Source organism: Pogonomyrmex barbatus, unplaced genomic scaffold (genome assembly GCF_055798465.1).
Source record: "Pogonomyrmex barbatus isolate J1 unplaced genomic scaffold, ASM5579846v1 scaffold16, whole genome shotgun sequence".
Taxonomy (NCBI): domain Eukaryota; kingdom Metazoa; phylum Arthropoda; class Insecta; order Hymenoptera; family Formicidae; genus Pogonomyrmex; species Pogonomyrmex barbatus.
In genome coordinates this window covers 1,220,384-1,226,935 of record NW_028297112.1, presented here as the reverse complement: position 1 = coordinate 1,226,935, position 6,552 = coordinate 1,220,384, and the positions used below count along the sequence as shown (strand labels likewise).

Below are 6,552 nucleotides of genomic sequence, written 5' to 3'. Positions count from 1 at the left end.
TAATCATTGGAATTGATATATGTAAATTCGTGATGTATTATATATAAAAAAATTAAATTATTTTTTCTTAAAAAAGTTTATTTTTATGCATTATATGTAACTGTAATAACTGTAATAATTTCAGATTATAATGTATTAATAATAATTATTTCTGCTTAATGTAATAAAATAATTATTATAAATATTTATTTCATGACACTAACTTTCTCGCTATTTTACATTATATAAAAATTTAATATAAAAATTTAAATTATATATAATTGTACTTATATCTCGTTTGCTTTAAAATTTTTAAGAAATAATTTTATGTATTAAAAGAAAAAATATTAGAAAATTCAATTCAATTAATTCCAATAATGTCTATGCGTTTATAGTCGTAACTTAAATTAAAAATTTTTGCAGGTTACCTGGAGCGTGTGACATCCTTTATTATCTTTCTTAGAAAGCAATTTTCAATAATATAACTCACGTCGATTATTTCACAGGTGTTTCGCTATACATACACGATACGGCAACGACACGACATAAATGATATCGATCGCGTAACAATGACATCCACGTAAATCAAAGGTGGCGTGCAACTCGTGCCACGAAACTGTCGATCGGTCTTTTATCGGTCTTTTAACACTTTGCCATTACCTGTTAATGGCCTCGAGTGCCACAAGCTCGGTGTCACAATAGCGCGACGAACAATAGCAAGGTCAGACGCAACGCGAGATCGAGGTGAGTTACGTTAATCTGCCACGCCGTTGGCCGTGGCAGAGAACTTTATTGCGGTAGGTCGCAGGCGTTGAAGATTAGTTCTTTCGTTCCCTCCTTGTCTGTCTCTCATTCTCTCTGACATGAGAACAGCCGCGGGGCATTCTCCGCTCACGGGTAATTCCCCCTTTGGCTCCCTCGATTATGCGACCGCAGTCTGTCGGCGTTTTGATTGACTCGGCGAGAGTCTTAGCCTGAGGGGTAATGTTAATAAATTGCGTTAACGCGATAGGTGATTGTGTTTGATTGAATTTCCTCGCGACATCAGTCAAAGTGCACCCAATTCGCGTGCTGTTTGATTTTTGTGTTTCACCGTTTCTTTAACCCCCCCCATTGAAACATCTTTCCAGTACAAATTACATCTCTCGCGATAACTGTTTTATGAACATTTAAAAAATTTGCAAATTAAATAATTTTATGCTGCATCAAATGCTCGATAAATATTTTCAATTAATGAGTAATTTTTTTGTAAGCTTGGAATATTAATTTTTTAGCATTAGCACATTTTAGTATTAGCACATAAATACAAAATCATGTGAAAGAACAAAAACATTACATATGTTCTCAAAAAAAATTTTTTAAATTTTTTACATTATTGTGCATTATTTAAACATTTTAAAAAATTTTACAAAAAGTAAGAATTGAAAAGTATTTTTCCGTTTAGGCATTATCATTTTTATAAAAATTATAACGAAAGGTAGATTTAACTAGCGTTTTTACGTAACGCAGTACTTTGTGTTCAGCAAACATGATAGAAGCTGCGAAATCTCACGCATGCGAGGTTAAACCTTTCCGATAAATTAAGCAGAAAAGCAACTCCGGCTCCGGTCAGGATGCCTACGATTAAGTCTTGCGATATTAATCTCGATTGATCATTCGTCGATTTCTATTTTCCCGCGATCGCAATCATGATCGCACGAACTAATTTGCGATTCAACCGGCGGCGCCGGTATTTATGTGCGTAGATTATTATGTGTGTATCCTTGGATTATCATATTTTTTTATATAGTAAAAGAGATATGATGTAATAATGAAATTTGCCGCGTTTTTTTTAGAAAACTAGAATATATACAAAAAATTATATTTTGTTCGTAACTAATAACAACTTGCGGTAACTAATAATAAATCAAGATAAGCTTTCGTTCCAATCAACCAGGATGTCTTGTACTTAATAATAAAAAATTAAATAAATGCTTATAAAATAGTCTATATAAAAATTTTTTGAATGAATTATAAATATTTCTTTATTTCAGTTAAATTGTTTTATATTACATTGTTCCTCTTTTATTCTTTTCGATTTCTTTACATATATTATTTATAGAAAATATAAATAATACATTACAGAAAACAATTATTTTGCTTTCGCTTTCTATTTCATGAAATTTTGTGTATTTCAACAATAAGAAATGAAGAAACACACATTAATATTATTATTTAAAACAAAAAGTCAAGCACTAAATAAATATTTTCATCATTTCTTTTATTCTTCACTGACAATTGTTGCGATCGATATCGTGCGCGCAATTGTAACTGATGATCAGTTACATCGAGCTACAACAGTAGCTAGAAATTATGTGTTATCCCGTTGTTATTCATATGTGTATCGTGCAAAATCGATTCCTACTAATCAAAGTCTAGCAATCCGATATCTACGACTGTTTATTATCGGCATGCCATAATTCTGTTTATGCGGTTGACCTCCCACAAATGATATGTCGGCTATGCGCTGTTGCAATCAAAATACTTGTCTCAATTTTCACGTGTGAGACTCGTTACACGTTTGGCGCCACGAATACTGACTTGCATTTAGCGTGTAATTTTTCGGGAATCTGCGCAGCGGCCGTGATTTTTAAAATACCCTATGTAAATATCTCATTACATTCATTCAAGTTCGTCAATGATCATGATCAATAAAAGCAACCTAATAAATAAATCAAATAGAAACGAAGTAAATCAAGTAAAAACCATAACCAAAGAATGATGTAAAGTATGAACACAAATATGTAAATAAAAATGCATACCTAAGTTCCTCCTTTCTAAGTTTATAAAAATCTAAGCTATTAGGAATTTTTCCATTCGCGTTCGTGCGCATTATATTATTATCATTATTAATTCTCTTCGCTTTCTCATTTAAATAAATTAATAAATTACATAAATACATTACATAAATTTTACAAATATTATTTCTGAAGTGGAAACTTGTAGTGAAAAAAAAATTTATTTTGCAACTTCGTATTACTTTTGCATAATGGATCGTCCGATACGTATTCGTACCATCGCAAACCATTGCAACATTATCATTCGATTGCAAATGCGATATACAAACACGATATCAACTACATCCGCGCGGAATCTGGTGAAGGGTGCACTTAAGAAACAGAAGCGACCGAGTTCGTTAATCACTGCAGCGTGCAACTACCTTGCGAGTAAATAGCATGTGCATATATACGAATGCAAACGTGAGAGGCAAGCTTCGTCGGAACGTTGTAACGCGTAATAGATATATTGTAACGAAACACTTTGCTGTGCATAACACGTTCTGTTTAGTCTGGAAACTGATTTCTTCTCTTGATCTTTTTCAGTTTTAAAGCTACAAATGTTAAGAAGATATTGAATAATATATATAATTATATGAATATATAAATTTTTTCATTGTAACAAATATTACATAATTTGTAACAATATTATTTTAGCATTATTTTATCTAGAAAGCATTATATAATTTTTAAATATAATTATAAACTTAAGAATTTAATTCTCACTTTTTCAAAAATGTTACGACAATTAATCTTTATCTTTAGAAACTTAACTAAAATTTTTAATTTTGTTACGACATAATTTTATAACTGTTTAAAGAATTATGATTTATAAAATTTTTCTAGATCTTTTCTGTGTGCTCGAAGTATTCATATTATAATTTCATTTTTTAAAATTAATAAACAATAAAAGAAAAAAATGTTTCTATCATTCTTCTCGTTCCTTTTGTTCGGAAATATTATGCAAATATTTTCCATCACATCGGATGTTGGTCGGACTTTTGCTTGTGTATTCTGAAACGACAGAGAACAGAAAAAGCGAGATTGCTTAAGCGGAAAGGGGGTCTTTCACGAGAACGATTTCCCTTTCGCCCTTCGCCATTCTCGCTCGCGCGATCAAAAAATTCCAGATCCGCAATTGCACCAACCTTACGCTGTTGCTCGTGCTTTCCAAGCGATTGTCGTAAAGAAAATCAAATCGTCTTAGGTATAACAGAGAGAGCTCCGATTTTCCTTTTAACTCTGTATTCCATGGCGATATCTGCAAGATGCAGATCTCAACCTAATTTTTAAGGGAAAATCAGAAAATAATAAAAGAATAAAATTAGAAAAAAATATATAGTTAGTTTAATTATTTATTCTAATTCGTTTCATATACATCAAAGGAGAAAATTAAATGAATTTGCTGATTAATATTAATTAATGTTTGATTAATTTACCTTCGTAGATATTTCATCTATTAATATTTTATACACATATTATACATTATAAGTATGAATATCATAATTAAAAATAATAACGTTTAGATGACGTTTAGATTTATTTAAAAAATATTTATTACAGAGTCAAATAACAGAATATAAAAAACAAGAGTTGCATTTTATCTATTAAAGTTTTATTTGTTTTCAATATATTTAAGATTTTTAAAGTACGAAGATTTTTTTTACATGTCTTAAACACATTATTTCAATTTGTCAATGATTGTTAAAGATTGGTCACAGTGATGGCAAATATCTTACGCGAATATATATTGCTTTCTGATGTAATATCAGTCCGATTATAAGCGCGTACGGTAGAATCTGGGTCGTTTCGCTCTAGAAGCAGCCGGCCGATCGCGTCATCGATTTGCTCGATGCACTCTTGCGTTTTTCTTTTTTTCTTCTCTTCAATCTTATTCCCACGTATAACTAATGGACGAGGGTAGCTTAACATGTTCTGTTAATCTTATGGAAGATCTCAGAATTTATGGCTGAAAATGATTGATTGAGAAGTTAAAAATATTATTTTTATTTTATTTTATTTTAGTTTTTGGAAAAGTAAAGGAGTGAAGAAAAAAATAAATTTTGCGCATTTTACGTTTACATATAAAAAAATTTATCTTCGGTCATCAAATGCGATCTAATATTTAAGTTACTGATTGAGATTGATTAAGATAGGGATTAATTATTTAAAATTTGCAGCATAAATAGCTTCGGGGTTAAAAGTGCGGCTTTCACATTCTTAGTTTCTATTTTTCGACGATTTTGCGTTATCAAGAGTAGAAAATCAAGAAATTTTTTAGGCGCGGCAATTTCAAGCATGCTATATTACTTCAGGATAATAGTTATGTATTATTTCCCAGCTATCTCGTTATTTTGTCGACTGGCACGCGCGCAGATTTAACGCATGATGAATATGGCGAATAAACGTTGACGCTATGTACTTCAAGATAAATCAATTCTTTATTACGCACCATGTGCTAGTTATGGCGCAACATGAATGTAGCAAGTATCAGGAAGTCTATTTCCTTCAATGACGTATTTATATTGCAGCAACATTTGTATAAATACTTCCAAATTAAGATTTATATTTAAAAGAGCAATAAATCATGTCATAATTAATAAAACAAAAAAATGTGTTACATATTTGTTTCTTGTGATATTACATCTAATTTAATCTTGCATATTTTTTAGTAATAAAAGATTTAGTGTTCTCATTTCAATATCAAAATTTTAATATAATTAGAATTAGAATTAATTAAAATTAGTTCCTATTTGACTAATAAATTTAAATTTTTGTCTTAATAATTTTTTAAAACTTTTTATAGAAAATTTATAAAAAAGTGGATAGGATTATAGAAAAAAGTGGATATATATATATATATATATATATATATATATATATATATATATAATAAAACTTACAAATAAGTTTGAGACACGGAGAGTTTCTATTATTATATAATTTAATATATCACTCGTGTAAGAGTTTTTTTATATTTATCTCTTAGCTCGCTTGGGTAACTAATGATAATGTCGATGTAAACGATGTCGATGATTTCCACAAAACTCACCGTAAACAGTGATAGGGCGTTTAACGTCAGTGTTTTTTCACTCAATTGCGACTTTTACGATACCACTATGTGAGTTAAGATGGTAATAAAGCGGCCTCATTCATTCAGCGTCAGACTTTTATAAGGCGGCAAGAGCCTCGCGTGCCAATTATATTTGTTGTGACAGATTGTTGTCCTTTGTCTCGTCATATCAAGCGCCGCGATTAACCTCGTTTCGCAAAATGCGATCATTTTTACCTGTGATCATTTTGCCTGTGAGATAAATATGAGATATATTATTTTGCTCATTTGCCCCCATTGCTCATTGTGATTCTATTGCATATCATTTTCTTTCTTCTTTCTTCTGTTGTTGAATTATCTAATGAAATTAAAAAAAAAAATCGATAAAATCGATTTAATATATTTTAATTTCACATCTGAAAGAGCAAAAGCTTTGTGGCTGTTTGATTTATTGAAGCTTGAAAATAACTCAGATGTTTTAGAAATTTGATCCAGGCGAGTAATAAGTAACGTATGCGGATCGGAACCCGCGAAAAAAAGCGCGAAACCACATTCCGTGAATAACTAGAATGAAAACAGTGTGGTGTTTTATATATATATATAGATATGACGATGGTGTAGAAAGTTACTTTATCGCGGTATCAGTTTTATCGTTAAAATGTGCAACAAAAGATGCGGAATCGGTAGGCCTGATCGATATACCTG

At 30.6% G+C, this 6,552-nt stretch overlaps 1 long non-coding RNA gene across 2 annotated transcripts; it reads right to left on the bottom strand.

The window, feature by feature from the left end:
• Positions 1-2,301: 2,301 nt before the first annotated feature.
• LOC105423039 (uncharacterized) lies at positions 2,302-6,230 on the bottom strand. Of its 2 annotated transcripts, XR_016138618.1 has the most exons (3): positions 5,848-6,230; positions 4,535-4,764; positions 2,302-4,077 (listed from the first exon to the last, which is right to left on the bottom strand). It is a non-coding gene; the product is annotated as an uncharacterized LOC105423039 (long non-coding RNA). The 2 variants fall into 2 exon arrangements; XR_967340.3 differs by lacking the exon at positions 2,302-4,077 and having other exon boundaries at positions 4,475-4,764.
• Positions 6,231-6,552: the final 322 nt, after the last annotated feature.